The 24,041-nt window shown below is 36.5% G+C and overlaps 1 long non-coding RNA gene across 2 annotated transcripts in view; it reads left to right on the forward strand.

The window, feature by feature from the left end:
- Positions 1-218: 218 nt before the first annotated feature.
- LOC126816873 (uncharacterized) overlaps positions 219-24,041 on the forward strand; it is a 29,417-nt gene continuing 5,594 nt past the window's right edge. The window contains exons 1-7 of one of the 2 annotated variants that reach the window (XR_007678631.2): positions 230-338; positions 9,565-9,587; positions 14,761-14,807; positions 16,381-16,476; positions 21,056-21,121; positions 22,040-22,099; positions 22,458-22,538. This is a non-coding gene — a long non-coding RNA (uncharacterized LOC126816873). Of the gene's footprint in view, positions 339-9,564; positions 9,588-14,760; positions 14,808-16,380; positions 16,477-21,055; positions 21,122-22,039; positions 22,100-22,457; positions 22,539-24,041 lie in introns of both variants that reach the window. The other variant, XR_007678630.2, reaches the window with a different exon arrangement.

Raw genomic sequence — 24,041 nt, forward strand, 5'->3', positions numbered from 1 at the left:
TAATCATTATTCATTTGAAAGTCTCGATTATTATATATGTTCTCGTTTGTCAAGTGGTACGTCCACTTCTATAATCTATGTATACATGGACATGCATGGCTGTCATCCGTTACTTCCTTCTTTTTACATGGTTGAATTGAATTCTTTTCATGGCCTGGATAACCGAACTGGCATAGTAAATACTCACATAAATAACGCATGATATACACGTCTGGATAATCTAGTTATCACATTGAGGGCGCTGTTTACAATTATACGAATCAAGGAAGTAAATTGCTTGCTCCCTTCGGGCTAATCTCTGTCACCCAATTTGGAGAAGTAATTGATTTCACACCTTGGTAAGTAAAAATCACTAAATACACTTAACTTATGTTATTTGTCTTTAATATTTTGATGCATTTAATCAATAGGTTTATGTTGACGCAAGTTAATTATAACTTTTACACTCAAATACGTAGATGACGGACCGTTAAAAGTTTTAAACGGGGCAACGCAGTTTTCGTAAATCGTGATGTAGACACATTATTTTGTCTTAAATTTGTGACTATTGTGTTAAATTGGAATTCCACAGGCCCTATTTGTCACGGAGAGTGAAATATTTGGGTTCTGGAATTAACGGTATTTGAGTTTTATAACTGTGTAAACAAAGTGGGTAACGTGTATGGGCGGTCATAATAATGTTCTAATATAGTTTATCTGTTGAGTATAACCACTTACATACTCTGTGTGATCTACACCAATAATACTTAAACAGTTACAGCAATACCTTATTTAGTAAAAAGACAAAAAAGGATTATTATAATTATTCGCATGGAAAATGGAATTAAATCTAATGTACGACCCCAGGTCAATGGCTTGGAATACGGTGGGTATATATATATATTTGTATATACGGTTATTACGTGTATTCACAAATAGAATATCCGGGACGAACGATTGATAAACTTCTATATTTATATCTGTTTGATCTGACACTTTTGATAATAATATTATGTTTATTGTGTTGGAAATGTAATGAAATGAAATAACGTTGAGCATATGCCATGTAGTATGCTATGGGTGCAAGTATCGTGTACACATTTCATAACAACCATACTCCATTCCGTATGCTCCTATCATAGTTCTGAAAGGTTGTTAGTGCCACTTATGGCCCAAATAGCGCCTTTTTTTGCATAGGATCACTAATCACAATGTGGGGAGGGGGGGGGGGATCTATGAAAAATTCAGAATCGTAAGGTCCGAACTTCCACAAAAAAATTGCGTTTAAGAATGTTGAATGTTGATATCCTAACTTCGTTATTAAGATTGGAATAGGTTTTCGCTCATATCTCAAAAATTAAATCCACCATTTTTTGATGGGCCTACTTAACATCTTTCAGAACTATGACATCGATATACAGACACCTTGTCAGGACCACCATCCTGTGTCACTAACAAGGGCTACGCTGGAAAATCCCGATAACCCTTCTCGCTCAACCAGGGGCGTCGGAACGGCGCGAGGGCCAGGGTACCAAAAGATAGGGGGGGGGGGGGAGGGGTCTCTACCCCGGCTTTTTAGAACGCCTCTAGCATTCAATATTCCAACATAAAACCCTTTAAAATACATGATAATGAAAGAGATAAAAGCCTGATTATTCACAATTTTCGTATCATAGACTAGTAAAAAGGTTGAAAACTTTCATCATTAGGGCGTTGTTATACATGTATACCCCAGAAAAGGACAGGGTACCATTTGTATACCCTGGTACCCGGGTTCCGGCGCCCCTGCGCTTAACACTGGGATCGAACCTTGCACATCCTGATTAGCGAGCCAGTGACATATCCACCAAGCCACTGTGACTACTCATAGTATTGTAATATTATATTTCGTTATCTAGAGTTTCATTATTATATTGTTTAGGATCCAGATGCACGATTTTATAATTAGAATATTTCAGTTCATGCTGAGGACACTTTTAGCTATAACGATTTCCAATGTCTAGTCGTTTTAGCCATAAATCATGTCAAGAACTCTGAACTGAGGGGCGGATCCAGGAATTTTTGCAGTGGGGGGGGGGGAGTTTGCCAGGTTCCTGAGACAATGTATCCCCCCCCCCTCATGGTCTCTATCGTCATTTTGGCGTATATACATACACATTGAGCTTTTTAAACAGAGAAATTCAAGACCTCGTTTGACGTCAATTTTTATTATGAATTAATACAATGACATTGTGATTCAATTTCATGGATGCAAAGCATTAATTGCGATATCACAATTTTTCTCATAAAAGGTGTTGATTTACAAAACATTTTATGTACCTGAGCGGGGTCGCCCCCCCTCCCCCCCCTGGATCCGCCCCTGGAACTAAAGTCAATTATTTTCCTTGTCTTGGCCAGTTCAGTTTGAAGACAATACAAAATTATCCTGGTAAAAGCCCATTTAATTTATTCCATTTACAAAATGAATGGCGGAGATAGAGATAGAGAGAGGGAGAGAAAGTTTAACGTCCACTCGACACAAACTAGGTCATTTCGGGACGAACATATGGCTCAGTTTTATTTCAATAATTCGCTTGTGCGTAGGGGTCTTTAGCAGTGGGAGAAAACCGGAGGACCCGGAGAAAATTCACAAGGTTGGACAGGCGACCCTACTCCTTGTCACGTACAGCCGGGGATTCGAAACCATGCAAGTTGACTCATTGACAGAGCTTTTGATACAACGCACACGCGCTAACCATTCGGCCATCCACACCCCGGAATGGCGGAGAACGTTGTCGTTAAAGTTAAATGTTATTGTAAAATGACTATACAAAATATATCTATACTCGTCATTGTTCACGTGAGCGAACGTCTAAATATGACGGAAATTAAGCATTAGTGCTCCGGTATGTCAAAGTCGCTTCGTCTGTTTCACAACCACGTGACAAAATAGAAGTAATTTTAACAGTGGAAATACGTGAAATTCAACACTCCATCTCCAGTCTGTTGAAAATGAAATGAAATGGGGTTTAACCAGGGGCATGGTGACCCCAAAACAATTTTTATATGTGTGAGCGGTGGAGGGGGTGGGATGGCAGTGCCTCCCAGTGCCACCGAGTAATGTTGGGCTGTGTGGAACATGCTAGAGTTTGTAGCCCATCTGACCCACGGTATATGTTTGACACTGGTTGATCAATATGATTATAATTATAATGTTGAAAACCGCATTGATACGGGGTGATTTTTTGCCATTTGTGAGGGGGCGCAAAAATTCAAAACGGCGCATAAATCCAAACCCATGACGCAAAGATCGTCATTGCATGCGTCCCTCTCACTTAGCCACTGGTTTTAAAGTTCTACGTAATTCGGCGCCGACTGGGCTGGAATTTCATCTGTCAAGGGTTCTTTTACATGCACGCCAATGTGTACACGAGACATCTGTTTTTCGTCCCATCCGTTGCTCCTGGTTAGTGAGCTATTGCTTTACCACACACAGAACGACCGCAACTCCCGAGATTCTTGGTCGTTTTTGTCTCCGCGCAGCAATGTTTATGTGAGAATATAAAGCGAAACTAAAATAAAACGAGACAAAATGTTAAAGGGGCATTAGGTAAGATTAAAAGTTGACAGTTCTCGCTATAATAGTTAAAAAATAGATAATGTAAATAGAATATGCAGGCAATTTCAGGCAAATTGTTCCATTCTGAACCCAGATATTAGCTTTTGAATTTTATGCTAACCTCGATCATCATTATTAAAGTCGGTACAATAAAAAACAAAGTCTCGATTATCCATTTTTACGTTTAATTTTTTTTTTTAAAAACTTTTTTTTATTCCATTCCGCTAAATATCGCAGGCTAGTGATGGCATCGAGAGTTGATTAGTTAATTAATGCCTAACTAATAATTTAAATAACATTTCAGGCCTAAAGAAAGGCCTAGACAGATTTAGCTCTTGCATAATGTATGTTTAATGAAATACTTTAGAACTGTATAGTCTATATATTATGGGGGGGTTGGATGGCTGAATGGTTAGCGTGCGCGCGCTTTATCATAAAGTCTGTCATTGAGTCGACTGGCGTGGTTTCGAATCCCCGGTTGTACGTGACAAGGAGTAGGGTCGCCTGTCCAACCTCGTGGGTTTTCTCCGGGTCCTCCGATTTCCTCCCACTGCTAAAGACCCCTATGCGCAAGCGAATTATTGAAATAAAATTAAACCATATGTTAGTCCGAAATGACCTAGTTTGTGTCGTGTGGACGTTAAACCCCATGTCTCTCTATATATATATATATATTTCTTACAATGTCATAACCTTTTCTCACCAGACATCAACTAGGAAGTTATTTGTTTATTCATATACATATCTTTACATATATCAAACAACTACTTTACGAATGAGAACAAACAACTGGGATCGTCGCTTGACTTACTCTGTAATTTATTATTCATGCTTTACTTAATTTATATTTAATATTTAATTGTGTGCATTTTGAAGTCTCAAAGGTCGAGTAAATATTTGATCGTGCGCATATTAGAGTTTCTGTAGGCCAATTAAATATTGTATTGTGCGCGCATTCAAGTCTCCAGTATGGTTGTGTCGATAAATCGATACGCCGATATGTATCGATACGTTCCAGCGATATTTATATCGATACGTAATATATCCGTATCGTTGAAAAAATTCTACAGTTAAGAAAGACCACGAAACCCACGTGGCGAAAGAAGACGATCTCGGCATGGTTTGCCAATCGAGCGTCTTCGCCACGCTCCGTATGAATTTTGATAACTTCGAGTTGTGCTTTCTAATTAGAAAAAAATAAAAAAATAAAAATAATAGTGGAAATCTCTGCATATTGACTCTATAGCTGTTTTGGGTTCATACAAACTGTTACCTTTTCTGCACTGTTCTAATGGAGAAGGGTTTTGTGTTTTTACTCCCTGGCCGAAGGGTTTTGTGTTTTTACTCCCTGGCCGAAGGGTTTTGTGTTTTCTAACGGGCCTTGTACAATCTGGTTAAAACACAGATCCTATTTCGTTTCATTTTTTATAGTTCTAAATTTCGTTTTACTTGTCTTTACTACACTTTATATAGTGCAGGCCATCGAAAGTATAAAAAAAAAGGAAACGAAATTATTATATAGATCTGTATTTTAATCAGATTGGGGCCTTGTACATGCTAATGTTTGTAATAAGACTAAAGGCAAGAAAAACGAACCCACCTCGAATTAACCTATAAAATTAAAATATAATGTTTATGTAGAATAAACCGAATCACACCCCCCCCCCCCCAAAAAAAAACCCCAACCCAAAGCGCATTGCCTTGAAAGACAAAATAAAAATGAAATTAAAGAAAACCCGACAAAAATATGGCCCAAAAAAGGACAAAAAAGAAGAAAAAATTAGAAAAAAAAGAAACAAAAAATCAATAGCAATGTTCATGTTTGTATAAGCCAGGTATCTAAAACAGATCTTATTTCTATTGTACTTGTTTTACATCTGGGTATCTTCGAGAACTTTAGTACCTTTACAATATATTTTAATGGACAGATTTGACGTATTAAGGTGAAAATGATATGGTTATGATTATTTGTTTTATTTATGACTATATAAGATTAAACATACATTATGCAAGATCTAAAAATTGCAGGTCTTTCTTTACGCCTGAAATGTTATATAAATTATTAATTAGACATTTATTAACATGACAAGACCATAATCAACTCTCGGTGCCATATTATGTGTCAGATTTTCATTAGATTTGAACCCGATCAATTGGATAATCGAAACTTACAGTGATAACAATGACAATCGAGACTACAGTGTTTTTAAAATGAAGTTTTCTCGGCTCCGAGAGAAGTAATTTGACTGAAATTTTCTGCATATTCCCTTTACATTATCTATTTTTGTACCTATTATAGCGAGAACTGCGAACTCTTTATCTAATCTCCCATAATGTATCTTTAAATATAAAGAGTAGGCCAGAGATAAAAGTATAAACGTGATCAAATTTATGACTAATTGAATTGTTATTATACCCATATTTGGTTTAAACATTGTCTTATTTCGTGTATAATATGGGTATTTGCAACATTAATACAACTATCCGATTTGAATGAATAGATGAATGAAATGGGGTTTAACTTCCTACCGAGTCAACTAGCGTAGTTTCGATTCCTCGGGGGGGGGGGGGGGTCACGGTGGCTATGTGGGTAAGACGCAGGCCAAGAAAGTTCATCCAGATTTTCCGGCGTGGTTCGCCCTTGTCAATCATGCAGGACGAGGGCGTCACAACGACAGCGTGCACATTGGCGTGCACGTAAAAGATCCCTTGACAGTTGGAATTCGACATAAGAGTAGGCCGTAGTGCCGTTGTCCGGGCAACATTTCCCTCATAGCACACTGTATGGCGTATGCCCGCCTTCATTAGCCCAGTTCAGAGCAGAACAGTAGGACGTTAAACCCCATTTCAATTCATTTCGATTCTCTGGTTGTACGTGACAAGAAGTAGGGTCGCCTGTCCAACTTAGTGGGTTTTCTCTGCGTCCTCCGGTTTCCTCCCACTACTAAAGACCCCTTCGCGCAAGCGAATTATTGAATTAAAATTGAAACATATGTTAGTCCCGTAATGGCCTAGTTTGTGTCGAGTGGACGTTAAACCCCATTTTTCTCTCTCTCTTTAACGTCCTACCTTTCTGCTCCAACTGGGATAATGAAGACGGGCACATGTCAAACAGTGTCCTATGAGGGAAATTTTGCCCCAGCAGCAATTGAATACCAACGGTCAAGGCTTCTTTACGCACGGAAAGTTGGATGGCCGAATGGTTAGAACACGCGTGCTGTATCGTAAGGTCTGTTATTGAGTCAACTGACGTGGTTTCGATTTCCCATTTATACGTGGCAAGGAGTAGGGTCGCCTGTCCAACTTAGTCGGTTTTCTCTGCGTCCTCCGGTTTCCTCCCACTGCTAAAGACCCCTACGCGCAAGCGAATTATTGGAATAAAATTGAACCACGTGTTAGTCCCGAAATGATGTAGTTTTTCTCGAGTGGAGGTTAAACCGAAATCTCTCTCTCTCTCTCTCTCTCTCTCTCTCTCGCTCCCTCTTTATCAAAAGCGGGAAAAGGGTTCAGAACAAAGTATTACCGAGTGGAAAGAGTAAATGAATGATGTGGTTGGGGGGGGGGGGGCACTTTTAAATGTTTGCGCAATATTTCCGAAAGAGGAAGACAGCTGGACAGAGCGTTGATAATACCAAAATACTTCTTTTATGTTTTTATATAACAATGGAGAGCCACGATGGCTAAGTGAGTAAGACGTTGGCTCGCTAGTCTGGAGGTCGCATTTCTCGTGTCCTAATCTAACAGAGAGAGAGAGAGAGAGAGAGAGAGAGATGGGATTTATCGTCCACTCGACACAAACTAGGCCATTTCGGGACTAACATATGGTTCAATGTTATTTCCACAATTCGCTTGCGCGTAGAGGTCTTTAGCAGGGGGGGGGGGGAACTGGAGGACCCGGAGAAAATCCACGAGATTGGACAGGCGACCATACTCCTTGTCACGTACAACCGGGAAATCGAAACCACGCCAGTTGACTCAGTGACAGACTTTATGATACAGCGCGGACATGCTAAACATTCAGCCATCCAACCCCCACTAATGTAACATAGATATAAATCTATTTTAAAAGTTTAGACCTTTAGGAGGTTGTTAGACTCGTTCTGCAGCGTCTTAACATGCCATTTTACCAAAAATAATTTTATCATCTTGTAAGTAAAAAAAAATCACCCGATCTCGTGAACCAGGATGACGTTACTTATAAGACCAGTTTAAAAAAAAACCAAATAAACAGTTTTAAGAATTTGATATAGTATTATAATTTTAAAAATCTCGGTATTTGTTTTATCTGTTTCAGTAATATTGCTAATATTATATTGTGTAGTCTATAGCTCTGGTAATTATATGTCCGTACTTAAACATGCATTATGCAAGAGCAAAATCTGCTTATTACAAGTCTTTCTTTAGGCCTGAAATGTTATCTAAATTATCAATTAGACATTAATTAACTTATCCAGACCATAATAAACTCTCGATGTCAAGGCTAGCCTTCGATGTTGGCTGGATTAAATTCCTATATGCCGCTAACGACCGTTGATAATTAAATTAATAAAAGTGGATAATCGAGACTAAGCTGTTTATATTAATGATTTTAGTAATGATGACCGAGACTTTGCCAAAATTTCACCCGCTTCTTTCTTGGCTCATAGTGGATCAATTTGACTGAAATTTTCAGCAAATTACCTTTACACTATCTAGTTTTTAACTATTATAGCGAGAACTGCCATCTCGTGATCTTATCTCCCATAATGTATCTGTTACGGACGTATTAATAATTAATATTTCCCTGGTTTATTTAAATTACGTTCAAAATTGAATATCATCTTATAGATCTCCTCAACTTTTCTTATTTGATTATAGTAAATATTTATAACAATCTTAAGCGCTGTTTGCATGTACAATCATTTACTCATGATGCATATTTAGCCCATTAGAATATTTGCTCATTTGCCTTTTTGCACACGTGTGTAATTGAATTCGCGTGACACGATTTGCACATATATGTATAATTAGCACACGAATTTGCAAATTTGTATGATATGTATAAGGGTGCATACCAATCTGATTCAAATACAGAGCTATATTCCGTTTCGTTTTTTTATACTTTCGATGTCCTCTATTACATGGAGATCTAAACGGGTGTAGCGGAAAGTCGTGTCAGGGGCCATACGAGCGGCTTTTGACCCTATGTCGTCAGACATTTGATTAACCAATCAGCGTCGATGTTTCTAGCGGGTTACCCACAGTTCCGTGCAACTCACGCCAAAAACTCGCCATAACAGACCATTTCATTGGCTAATCCCTCACACCATACAGAACGCGGATTATATAACAACTCTTCCAGATCCTAATGTAGGAAAGACAAGTAAAACGAAAATTTGAACTATAACAAAACGAAACGAAATAGGATCTGTGTTTTAATCAGATTGGGTGCATTCGAAAGGGTATTAGAGATTCTATAGTTACATCAATTTTTAAAAGCACCACTCACATGTCGTGGAATATGTTCGATGATTTACATCCTCCGAATAAAATTGCTGGTTGGGCTGCTTCATATATTTATAGATGTCTGGTATCCATAGAGGCTGCTTGTTAACCAACCTCCTTCAATTATTCTTAAATTGTTCATTACAATATATTTAGTACATTTACAACCTTATTAACACTATTTAAAATACAGATGTGACGTCACCCTTTGATGTTGGCGTACCATTATTTCAAATAATCGTACGGGCAACTTGCCAATAGTACTTTATTCATACCAGTGAGATATTGGACTAGTGTGACGTAAAAGCTCGTGCGGAGTGTCAGTATTTTAAGACGTTTAATGGTCTCGAGCTTACGACATTGCGTAATATATTGTAAAAACATTCGGGCCGTGTTACAATATATTACTTAATGTCTCGCTCTCGACCATTAAACAATACATAATTATATTTATAATATAGAGTTGTAGATATTAAATATTTGATGTATGTTCTCTTTGTTAGCCTATATAATCTGAGTAGTATGGGTAAGATTTTCTATTTCTATCCCAACCTGCTTACTAGAAATTCCCTATTTTATTTTTATACTAAAATACTAAACTAATATTCGATCATATTGCCAGAAAAATCATAAATTTAAAGAGCCTTTGCGTGGAAAAAATAATTTTGGTTTGACGTGATTTGTCTATCTATCTGAAGAGTCCAGGGGAAGAACGATCTAAGTCACATTTTTGTCTTTTCGCATAAAAGGCAAAACAGACTTTTGGACGAGAATGCTTGACACGAACAGAACGACGAGTGGGTTTAATTACAACTTCAAAATGATGTTTAATACAAATCATAATTACCAGTACAATACTAAGGTAATCCTCGATCATATCGCCAGCAAAACCATAAATGTAAAGAGCCTTTATAGAACTTTAAAGATCTTCGCCAATCGGTAAAAAAATAATTTTGGTTTGTCGTGATTTGACTATATCTAATTTCTATACTAAAATACTAAACTAATCTTCGATCATATTGCCAGAAAAATCCTAAATTTAAAGAGCCTTTGAGTGGAAAAAATAATTTTGGTTTGACGTGATTTGACTATCTATGCTAAAATACTAAACTAATCTTCGATCATATTGCCATAAAAATCCCAAATATAATGAGTGCTTAGCGCTTTAACGGTCTTCGCCAATTGGTGAAAAAATAATTTTGGTTTGACGTGATTTGACTATATATCTAATTTCTATACTAAAATACTAAGGTAATCCTCGATCATAATGCCAGAAAAATCATAAATTTAAAAAGTCTTTATAGAACTTTAAAGATCTTCGGCTATCGGTAAACATAATTTTGGTTTGTCGTGATATGACTATATATTTTTCAGTATCTTTTATACTATTTTCACGTGAAATGAAATGAAATGAGTTTTAACGTCCTATTGGGCTCATGACGATGGGCACACACCATATCGTGTGCAATGAGCGAAATTTTGCCCGGGCAGCGGCACTATGACCTACTCTTATATCGAATTCCAACTGCCCAGGAATCTTTAACTGCACGCCAATGTATACTAGGGATCTCGGTTTTTCGTCCTATCCGAACGACTAGACAGCTGTCCTTGTCAGACCCTTCGTCCTGCACCACTGACAAGGGGAAACCACGTCGGAAAATCCTGATGAACTTTCTCGGCCAATGCAGGGATTGAACACCCGACCTCACATAACTTGGATTTTCTGTGGATGACCAGGGGCCTGTTTCACGAAATTTTAACTAAAAATAAAATCCAAATTTTAGTAGATACTTCAGTTTTGATTGGCTAAGCACTGAAATCAATCTAATATTATCCTAGCAAATTACTAAAATTTGGATTTTATCTTAGTTAAAATTTGGTGAAACAGGCCCCTGGTTCATGATTTGTAAAAAGGAATAAAACAACATTCTTACTTAAATATATATATATTTCAGCTTTTTCATATAGCGAATTTTTACAATTTGGTTATTTTGTACAAAAATATTCTATATATATTATCATCTTCAAGTATTTTTTTTTATCGTATTTATAACAGTGATTCATACAACCTGCTACCTCATAATGTTATGATATTTTTCTGACAACATATGCAGCGCCATATAATGTCTGGATTCATATATATATTTGAAGTTACATTCAGTTTTATTGAATGGATGCACAATAAATACTTCTCAAAATTCCCGAAGTATACAAAGTGTTTTCGACTAAAATCGTCGATTTAGGACTTTAGAAATGTCGGTCAACTAGTTTAGTGTCTGGTCTCAAGCCTTAGTTTAGTATGATATTAGTAGGATATATGTATATAATTTAGTGCCTGTTCCCAAGCCGTAGTTTAGTATGATATTAGTAGGCTATGTATAATTTAGTGCCTGTTCCCAAGCCTTAGTTTAGTAGTATATTAGTAGGTTATGTATAATTTAGACGCTTTAGATAAGAAGCCTACTTATTTATACTTAGATCAATCAGTTACTGCTCTATTTCTCCTAATATTTATACCCTGTATGCATTTATTACTCACCTCACAAATTTGTTCACAATATTCATACCGTTTATAACAAAACTGATAAAACAAATCAACGCACAAATTAATTTGAAATATATTCCACATTTCTTATCTTTATCTATCTGCTTAAAATTCAGATCTATATTTCGTTTCGTTTTTTATACTTTCAATGGCCTACACTACATGGAGATCTGACCAGTTGTACTGGGAGGTCGCGTCAGGGGTCATACGATGTCAGACATTGATTAATCAACCACGCCAAGAACTCGCCATAACAGATCGTTTCATTGACCAATTCCTCACATCAACTAGAATGCCTGTTATATAACAACTCTTCCAGATCCCAGTGTTGTGAAGACAAGTAAAACGAAATTTTGAACTATAAAAAAACGAAACGAAATAGGATCCGTGTTTTAATCAGATTGTATCTTTATGAAATACAATTAATTAATTTAATATGAGGAACGTTTTCAACAATGATTCACTTGTAATTATCAAGTTTTTATTGTATTATATTTCGTTCAACCAATTACTAAAATTACACTTAAACAATTTGATATTTCCTATGTTGAATGAATATCGAATATAAAAATATAAATACAGTTTTTGATCAATAATTATTGTCTGGTTTGTAGTTCAGAGAGAACAAGATAAGCTGCGTTTTAATCCATGTGCGGGAGATAGTGAATGTCCGAAATCTAACCGTAACCCGGAGGGGGGGGGGGGGTGTTGTCGAATGGTTAACGCGTGTGCGTTGCATCATAAGGTCTGTCATTGAGTCAAGTGGCGTGGTTTCGATTTCAATTCCAACCTTGCCTGTGCCGAATAGATTTGTTGAGGAACAGTCATGCCAAGTTTCATGGCGATCGTACTTGATTTGTCTGGACCTCGGCTTCATTCGAAGAGCCAAACTTATACATACCGTTTGTAATTTAAACATACATTATGCAAGAGCTAAATATGCCTATTAGGGGTCTTTCTTTAGGCCTGAAATGTTATATTAATTATTAATTAGACATTGATTAACTTTTCCAGACCATAATCAACTCTCGATGCCATTGGATATTTCCAATATAAAGTAGATTAGAAGGGTTCAGCCATATTTTGATTTAGTTTAAAAATGGAGAAGCGAGACTTAGCTTCGAATAGCCAGTACTGTGGTTACAATTAATGCACACATCTTGTCAAACCTTTAAAGGCTATAATATCGTCACTCGCTATAGAGTAATTTGAATGAAATTTTCAATACATTCATTTTGCATTATCTTTTTTCGAACTATTATAGCAAGAATGGCTAGCTCTTTATCAAAATTTACAATAACATAATGTATCTTTAATATAAAGTATGATTCACAAAACTACCTCGAATTAGCATTTTCAATTAACATATTGTAGGCATGTTTATCAGTAGGCCTAACTATATTCAGTGAATGATGTTTGTATTGTGAAATGGTGATTCACAACAATTTGCTGTGTTCAGCTTATCTATAAAATTAGGGTTAAGTTAAAAATCAGTATTGAAACGCTCGGACATGTGAATCAAGGAAAGACATAGACCAAATCAATGAGTGAATGCCGCTCAAAAAGTGTAATAAACCATAGAAATATATTTCTATGTAATAAACCGGTATCTTTAATATTACGTCGACAGCTAGTATAGGGGAGACAACTCCTAACTTAAATTATGGAGTCGAGCCACTAAATATTTTAGTAAATTCTCATAAATTCTCACCACAAAACGAAGTCTTGTATATAGATACTTATAATTTGATTAGCAAATAGGTGAGAGAGAAATGGGGTTTTACGTCCACTTGACACAAACTAGGTCATTTCGGGACTAGCACATGGTTCAATTTTTTATTTCAATAATTCGCTTGCGCGTAGAGGTCTTTAGCAGTGGGAGGAGAACGGAGGACCCTGAGAAAACCCACGAGGTTGGACAGGCGACCCTACTCCTTGTCACGTACAACCGGGGAATCGAAATCCCGTCAGTTGACTCAATGACAGACCGTATGATACAGCGAGCACGTGCTAACCATTCGGCCATCCAACCACCCGATTAGCAAATAAGATCACGTGACCCGAACACCACCCTTAAAGAAAATTTGCCACATGTCAATGCAGTACAATAGAACAAATAAATAAATAACTAAAAACAAAACGAAACTAGATTATCATCTGTTTTAACCAGATTGCATTTTGGAGAAAATGTATATGACATAGTTACTAAATTATCGAATATCTTTAGCATATTACACTTTGATGTCACTTTCAATTCTAAAAAATGCATTATGAAATAGTTACTTAAAGAGACATTATGTAAAAGTTAAAAGTTATAGTTTGCTTCAAATGTTATATATATATATATATATATATATATATATATATATATATATATATATATATATTATGAAATAGTTACTCAAAGAGACATTAAATAAGAGTTAAGTCTGCCTATTGCAGGTCTTTATCTTAGCTTCAAATGTTATATATATATTATTATTTAGACATTTATTCACCTTACAGCCCTATAATCAAGTCTCTAGAACATTGGATGGCCGAGATTTGAACACCCGCCATTTTTCAGACATTTAACGATTATATAGATAATGTAGACTTACGATTATAAACAACCTGGGCTACATCGTGTCAAAACTTTAAACACATATTTCTTCTCCCACTGCTAAAGTCCCCTAAGCGTAATCGAATTATTGAATTAAAATTGAATCACATATTAGTACGTTAACCCCCCCCCTCTCTCTCTCTCTCTCTCTCTCTCTCTATTAATACATCTTTAATTACTGAATTATTCGAATATTTTTAACGTAATATACTCAACTTTTGATTCCAGAAAATGCATTATGAAATAGTAACTAAACTATTAGAATATTCTAAACATCGTGATAATTATTCTGCCGAATTATGTGCATGAATGAAGATAGAAGACATTAATATTTAAACAATGATAGTGTTTTCCTTGTCAACTGATTATTCATAATGAATGATGAGGAATTAATACTATAGGGCAACACTATTATGTTAGTCAGATTTATACGATAAGAAAAAGAATACTTCAGTTTTTTAGTTCCGTAATAAGGTACGCACACTATTTTTACACTGCCTGCTATAGTTAATTTGTGTACCTCATTTATTATAAAAATCATTTTCATTTCAGCGACGGCACATCCAAGAAAAGACTTAAAAATGCCATTACCGCCAGTAGTAAGTATGACCATTTATGGACTTCTTATTTAGTTATCCAGTATATACTGGACATTTGAAGTGATGCATGTATTGGGTGTAGGGGGTGAGGAGATCAGGGATCTGGGTGCGTTACGTGTTACCTTTAATATCTGTATTAACTTTGTAATAGACTTAACACTTTATATTGACTTTGTAAGTCGCGAAAACCTATACATGGTACCCGAGTAAATGACGCAATTGAAATAACGCCAACGTTATTTGGATATCAAGAATTAAAGGAGCTAAATCGCTAATATTTTGGACATAGAAATTGATACAAATGGATCGCAACACATATAATTGTAATATGAATGTATATAAACTGAATTACATTCAATCGTTTCTGTTTTTACTCTAATTTCTATTCAGTTACGTTTGGCGAAATACGCCAGAAATCTCAATCACATTCCAATCTCTAGCGTCTGGTTAATCCAGTCGATACCGATAGTATTTATTGTGCATGATCTCCAGATAGGAATATGGCATCATCGTTTGACATGACTTGTGGAATATGTATATCCTTCTTCTTCGAGTCCGTTGTTACAAATGGCACTGAAACGCATTATTTTACACGAGTCGTTTACCAATGTTTATTTTGTCTTAAATATTGGATATCAGAAGCCCATCTTTTCCCGGTAAGATCACAACATCCATGCTGATTTAAATTGACAGATAATTCGTGTTTTCAATGTCGAAGATTTTGGATGATATTGATTTAGAAACATAGCTGCTTTAACTCGTGTATGACTTAATATTAAAAACGTAAAACAGTTAGTTTTTTAATCAGAGTATTCGCACTCTTATATTCTTGTAGAAAACTTGATATCATTTCCAGATTTAGTTGAGCAGTTCACACAGCACAGGGTCTACTGATAAAATTTGTACGTTTGAAGAATTTGACTATGAGTGAAATTTTGCCCGGACAGCTTTTATATCGAATTCCAAGATGTCAAGAGTCAGAGGTTTTTCGTACCACCCAAACGACTGGGCCCTGACCTGGCCAGGTCCTCCGTACTGCCCCACTGACATGGGGAAACCACCCCGGAACTTTGTTTTGAGACTATTCTATATTTGTACTGACTTCTTGAACATATTAAATGGGCTAATGAAGACGGGCATACGCCATACAGTGTGCTATGAGGGACATTTTGCCCGGGCAGTGGCACTATGGCTTACTCTTATATCGAATTCCAACTGCCAAGGGATATTTTACGTGCACGCCAATGTAAACACGGTACCTCGTTTTTTTGTCTCATCCGAAGGACTAGACAGCTGTCCTTGTCAGGACCTCCGTCCTGCATCACAGACAAGGGAAACCACGCGGAAAATCTGGATGAACTTTTCTCGGCCAATGCAGGGATCGAACACCCAACCTCCAGGTTAGCGAGCCAGCGTTCGAGCTTAAGACATTGCGTAATATATTAAAACAACACTCGTGTTGTTTCCATATTACCTAATGTCTCGCTCTCGACCATTAAACCACACCTAGTGTACGAGACAGGGTGTGCTGTGTGTTTATGTGATGTATAACCTTGTACATGTATATTTTCAGCCAGGAAGTAATCCTCCAGCACTTCCGCCTCGTCGAAATGTTCCTCCACCACCACCACCAGCGTCACCATCTCCACCACCACCACCAGTTGCAGAGGTAAACATAACTTCAACCTATTCATTGAATGGCATTTAGTAATTGGAACATAATTTAAAAAAAACCACTATTTATGGATAGCAATTACTAAGGTTATTTCACAGCGACGTTTCAACAAGATTTCACATCAAATAACACACACTATTTCTGGATAGCAATTACTAAGGTTATTTCACAGCGACGTTTCAACAAGATTTCACAATGCTTGATAACGACTTGTAAAATCTTGTTGAAACGTCGCATTGAAGTAAATCATAGTAATTGCTATCCATAAATAGTGTGTGTTATTTGATGTGAAATCTTGTTGAAACGTCGCTGTTATTTGATAACTTCGATCTGTTTAAAATACAAACCTATATTTCGTTTCGTTTTTTTTAATACTTTCGATGGCCTCCACAATATGAAAATGACGTCAGACATTTGATTAACCATTCAGCGTTGATGTTTGAAGTGGGTATTTGAAAATACAACTTTATCTTCGCTGTATACCCACAGTTCCGTGCACCGCACGCCAAGAACTCGCCCAATAGACCGTTTGATTGGTTAATTCCTCACATCAAGCAGAACACGGGTTATATAACAACTCTTCCTGATCCTAGTGTAGTAAAGACTATAAAAAAACTACTATAAAAAACGAAACGAAATAGGATCTGTGTTTTAATCAGATTGACATGACTTTTATTTTAAATCTTGCCCTCTCAATTTATAAACGTTCTTTTTCTATTTGAATTCAAGCAATATTCATTAATACAATGTGCATTGATTTATTCATTCATTCATTCATTCATATAAACAGGATTATGAGGAGCCAACTATTCCACCCCGTGAACCACATAATATTATTATAACTGTCCAGGTAAACAACGAGTGTATATTTACGGTGTAAAGTTTTGTCCCATTAGCCCCCAATGAGTATATGTTTATATTTACGGTGTAGGGTTTTTCCAATTAACCCCCATGAATAAACGTGTTGTATATATTCACGGTGTAAGTTTTTTCCCATTAGCCCCAAATGAGTATACGTTTATATTTACGGTGTAAGTTTTTTTTTCATTAGCCCCCAATGGGTATACGTTTATATTTACGCTGTAAGGCTTTTTTCCATTAACCCCCAATGAGTATACGTTTATATTTACGCTCTAAGGTTTTTTCCCATCATCCCCTAATGAGTATACGCTTAGTATATATTTACGGTGTACATTTAGTGGTTCATTATGGTTTTGCTACTTCAATAAGCACGCTGCAAAGATGGCTAGAATGATGGGTTCTAACGGGTCCAGTTATAATATGTTTACTATTTCAATAAGCACGCTGCAAAGATGGCTAGAATGTAGGTTCTAACGGTTCCAGTTATAATATGCTGCTATGTTTTTATTTCATAAGATACATGTAACCTATACTTAAATAGTACTAATTCGGTTGGGATCAGTCGGTGTTGGTATTCCTAGGGCTTGCGTGGATTAATTCTTCTATAAAGTGTTGGGTATGGGTGGTATTTTGGATGTTCCTATTTTTAAAGGTTAAAGGGACAATAACACTCTTGCTGGCTTGACAGCTCCAGAAAATAAAAAATAGCCTTATTCCAAATACTAAATGTGTTAGTGTCCTACCTTTTGTGTAAATTATCCATTAAATCCTATTTTACTTGTCCAGAGGGTTCAAAAACATTTGAAAAGCTTTACGTCAGGCTTTTCAAATCATTTAGTTGAATTTTTCCAATTTTTTAAATTAGATGTGTTAACATTTGGAATATTGTAAAATAGTACAATTTGTTGGCCAGAATAAAGATTGGGAGATATTATTCAGTTACAACAAGAGTGGTATTGAGCCTTTAAGGATGTGGGTTGATTTGGAGTTTTATTTTATTGTAAGCATGTTGGTTTTAATGTTTTATACAATCGTGTCCTCCGTGTTGTTATGTGTATATTTTCTGTTATATATGACTTTTTTTTCTATATCAATCTGTATAACCATTCTTCACACAGATAACTATCTAGTGTTCTCAAGTCGAGCTAATTAGTATGATACATGATATGGGTATCTCAGGAAGTCAATTTTTATAAACCCACCTTTCCGTGTGGGCCTATTATGTCGTCATCAGTCAACAATTAACGATTATATTTTTAAATTTACTGTGAAACATTAAGGTCATGAGAGGGCCAACCCTATCGATTTGTAGTGTACCACGACTTCCAGTGTCCGAATTATTTCCATAGGAGTATTAAATACTCATCAATTTTCAGTATTATTTGATCGATGCACACATTATGGGTAAACATTGACGCAAAATTCCATTAAGCTTAACGAAGGCAATGTGAATATGAATTTTAGATATGCATACTAAATGTATAGACCGGGTTGTATCAACGTATAAATCATACCATGTAAAATCTGGGACCGCTCCTTGTAAGAAAAAACAGACAATACTGGGTTCTTTAGATGTTGGTTTAATGCTTACATTCTGTAAATTAATCTACACTTTACCTACGTTCAATAAAAGAGACCGTTTGTCATCGCGAGCGATGGTATTATAACGTACATTGCAAAGAACATTTTGCCGAGGACAAGGTACCCCTCAGGGTTAGAGGAAGTAACTCTGTTTGGCTACTGGATATATGAAAAGTAAACACGAAGCAACCAACCCTAAGCCTGAGGATGCCCTACCCTTGGTAAAAAGTCTCTACCCAAAATTGACTCACCTTTTCTACAAAGTATTGCCCGACCCAGACCAAGCATCTCTATTTAACTTAGTATTTGTATTGATACTACAAAACACAATGCCAGATTTAACTATAGGTTTGGCCATCTTCAATAGAAGGCATGATCTCGCTTTACCTCCGTGCATCTCATCAAGTCCTCCACGTAATACCGTGCATATTTCGTCACTAATTTAATTTCGATTGGCTACTGACCTAGCTGGGGACCTCTCAGATTCCTCATAGAAAATATCATCGCGAAAGCCAAGTCTCGAGCTTTCCAGCTAAAATGTCTACCAGTGATAATCGAGTAGCAAAGTTCAAATTTCGTTCAATTTCAAGGTTTGAGAGTATTTGTGCTACAACTTCTGATTGGACAATGCCATTGTTCACGTGTCTGTGGTAAGTTCGGGAATTTGAGACTAATCTAACAACGGCTAGATATAGTAAAACTCGCAGCCGTTGTTTCAGGAAGATGAGGTCTGGCTGGCTGAAGCATAGTACCTGAAGAACAAGAGGGTCTCCGACCAAGGTGTATGATTTTTTTGTCACTGCCATAAGCCTCGATTACACGCACTGTAGCCTGGAACTTCCCTCATTATCCTCGGTGGGGGAATTGGGAGGGCCTCATAAGTGGAATAGCCTAGGTCCTCTCTTCTCGACACCGGCACTGACAAAACAATTACCGCCCATAGATGGCATAACCAAAACATTTTACTGATTAAGCCTAATTAAAACACAGACCATATTTCGATTCTATTTTTTTATATTTCAATATTTTGTTTTACATGTCTTCACAACACTATCACTATTTTGTGGAGACCATCGAAAATCCGAAACGAAATATAGATCTGAATTTTAATCATATTGTCCTAAAGCTAACTTCTAAGCAATTGTCTACAAATTATGTAGTCTCTTCTATAGACTGATTTAACATCATTATTTCAAATTAAAACATAATATTACCATCTCTTAAATATCCTCAATTTCACTTTTATTATACCATAGAGATGGGGGTAGCCGACTCTTGGCTAGGGTGTCCAAGGTTCGAATCCAGGCATGGCCCGAAAAGACAAAATATTCATATTTCAAACCCGGTTACTTTCTTGTTTATGTTTATGGTTTAATTATGGGATATCCTGGTTATAATTAGGCTACCCTTGTGTGCGAGGTACCTTATTGATAATCAGGCTACCCTTATTTGTGAGGTACCTTGCTGATAATTAGGCCACCCTTGTTTATGAGGTACTTCCGATAACACGATATCACGCTTACACTTTTATAACCAAAATATAACAGAATCAACATATTTATATTTGTAACCGTGTGTCAGTATCATTAACAGTGTAAAAAAACACCCAAAGTCGATCCATAGGCAAATGAATCTTCACTGTCACCTGTACCTGATGATGTTCTGAATTGGAATCATTGTTCTTCAGGTGGTGGGGGGAATACGTCAACAATACAAAACTTTTGACACAGAAATTGCAAGTGGTCAATGATTATGATGATAGTTTCTCCTTACAATCTTGCCGGATTTACAAGGCTACATAGCATTTTTTCAAAATCCCCAAGCACGGATGTTTGTGCGTGTAGGCCCAATAAATTAGACCCTGTATGAAGTACCTTGTTGATAACTATTTAACACTAAGATCTTTTTCAGATTTATATAATCCTTGTATTATTGACAGAACATTTCAGACACGGACGATATTGACTCAAATCTTAATCAGTTAATTCATATAGCCACCAATTAACGTCAATTTTAACCCCTGTGGTCGAAACGCCGGTGGCCGAAACGTCTGTGGTCAAAACGTCTGTGGCTGAAACTGTTGTTAATCACTTATATCTACATGTTATTGACATTATTTATGATACTCCAGGAGGAATATTATGACGAGTTTGATGTGGAAGATGAAAATTCGAAAACAGCACCTACTGTCGACACAGTAAGTCAAAAATTTAATTGAAGTTAGTAATCCTCTGAAACAAATATCTAATCCTCGCCCCATCACATATTAAAATTAGATCAACCCAATTCATTGCTTTATTTTGACATCAATTAAAACAGTTCGAGCTCCTTTAAAGATACATTATGGAAGATTTACATCTGTCTATTGCACGTCTTTATTTTGACACCAATTAAAACAGTTCGAGCTCCTTTAAAGATGTATTATGTAAGATTTAAATCTGCCTATTGCACGTCTTTATTTCGGTTACAAATGCTATATACATTATTATTTAGACATGTATTAACATGACAAGAATATAATCAATTCTCTAGACCGTCGGATGACCGAGATGTAGATGGATTAGAAGGCCCAAGAGATTTATAAATATAATAATAGAATAAATAATCAATGCTCTTAATCTTACTTAAAATACAGATGTGACGTCATCCTTTGACGTCGGCCTACCATTATTTCCAATAATGTACGGGCAACTTACCAATCGTACATTATCTATACTATATGAAATATTGGACTCGCGTGACGTATTTCATTGAAAAGCACGAGCGGGATAGTGTCTGTATTTTAAGTTGTTTAATGGTCTCGAGCTAAAGACATTGCGTAATATATTGAAACAACACTCGGCTAAACGCCTCGTGCAGTATCAATATATTACTTACTGTCTCGCCCTCGACCATTAAACCATACTGAATGCAGCTTTAAATTATATCTTGAAGGTGATTCATGTTAGTAAATTCATGGGAGACGATCACTCGTTTTATTCTAAAAGCACGACGTTTTGAAAAGTATACTCTTATCGTTATCAAGCGCAATGACATTTAAAAACTGTGTTCTGTTAATGGGTTTCCCGACCGCTATTATGCCACCCTGATTATGTTATATATTGTTTCCAAACAGGACGAAGACTATGATGAGTTTGACATAAGTGCTCCAGACGAGGGACCACCAGTTTATGAGGTAACACATCGTAATTTTAACACTCCAGTACGATTAGGAGCCACGGTGGCTAAATGAGTAAAAGAATGAGTTGGAATTTTATGTAGAAGTAGGCCGCAGCGTTGCTGCCCGGACAAAATTTCCCTCACAGCACACCGCATGGCGTATGTCCGTCGTCTTTAAACCAGTCGGACCCGAACAGTAGCCTAGGACGTTAAACCCCATTTCATTTCATTCCCATTAGAATTGGCTGCATCAAGAAACTATGTTATTAACCACGAAACCTGGTATCAGGATATGGTAGTACAACAAAACACCAAAACAATCAATTTATTTCTACTCCCTTTGTTATTGTAATTTGATCGTCTTTTTGTTCTAGCTTGATAACTCTCCGGCGCCATCTCCGCCACCTCTTCCAACTCAACACAGACGGGGACCGCTTCCAAATCCACCTCCTCAGGTAAATAAATGTATATATATTATATACTCCTTATTACGAGAGAGGGAGAGAGAGATAGCAAAAGAGGGAGAGAGAGAAAGCGATAGCAAGAGGGAGAGAGAGAGAGAGAGAGAGAGAGAGAGAGAGAGAGAGAGATCAGCTAGGCAAACTGTATCTACTGTATCTATATCTCAATAATTGTCTTGGTGTAAATGGTCTTTTGTGTAGGGAACCCACTAGGTTAGTTAGGTAATCTAACAATTACTGTCTGAGTCTTGGTAAATTTTAAACGGATTTCTTCGATTATGAACAAACTACTTAACTTTGGTTATTATAAACTTACCTGTGTGTTTGTAATGAACTCCCATTCGATAAAATCCATTGCACAACTAATTATCACAACGATGAAAACAAGTTCTCTCTTGAAAAATTGAAATATCACAAACTTTTCCCAGAGAAAAATACCAATATGGAAGATGGTTACGTCACTCTGCGGAAGATATCATTTCGTATTAGGGGTGACAGCATAGGTCGAAATTCAAGTACAATTACGACAATAATCCATGACCACTCGGACCAAAGACCACTCGGTTGAAGACCAGTCGGACCAACTCATAGACCACTCAGCCTGAACAAATAGACTCCTCGGACCATACAAAAAGACTATTCGGACCCAACAGAAAGTCGACTCGGACCAATAATTAAGTGTTGTTTTAATAAATTGATAATTGCGTTTGTTTTAATATGATTACTCGAACCAATAATAAAGTGTTATTTTAATAAATTGATAATTGTGTTTATTTTAATATGACTACTCGAACCAATAATAAAGTGTTATTTGAATAAATTGCTAATTGTGTGTGTTTTAATATGACTACTCGAACTAATAAAAACGTGTTGTTTGAATAAATTGATAATTGTATTCCAAATCGCAAAATATCGAGAACCACACTTGTAGTCACGTTTAAAAAGGGGCATATAAACGTCCGGTCTTCGTATTATTATGTGCTGTTTATATTAACGCATCAAGGGCGGATAACTTGAAAACGTGTCTCCCCCCCCCCCCATATATAGTAACCCAGGGGTTAGTGGGGTAGAACGGAATGAAACCACTGGGGATACCGCGAATGTGGAAAAAGTAAAATTAGGCTATCAGACAAGAACAGTATACCCGTATATGTTGAAACTGTCAAAAGTCTGGACATACCGAGTCTCATTGCAAGAGTAAAGAAAAATTAGATTGATATTTTTTTTTGGCACCATTATTAATTAATTTTAAAACTAATCGTTGATTTATTTTCCGTACACAAAATTGAACCAAACAACTCTAAATATACGAATTCCGTATAAGAATTATTTGCTTCTTTGTATTGTGATTTAATAATAAATAAATAGCATATTGTCTAGCCTTATAATATAATTTAATTGGTCCGACTGGTCTTGTTTTGGTCCGACTGGTCTTAGTCCGAGTAGTCTTTGGTCCGAGTGGTCTGGATACCTACGACAATTGGCATTGAGTTTGAG

Source organism: Patella vulgata, chromosome 3 (genome assembly GCF_932274485.2).
Source record: "Patella vulgata chromosome 3, xgPatVulg1.2, whole genome shotgun sequence".
Lineage (NCBI taxonomy): Eukaryota > Metazoa > Mollusca > Gastropoda > Patellidae > Patella > Patella vulgata.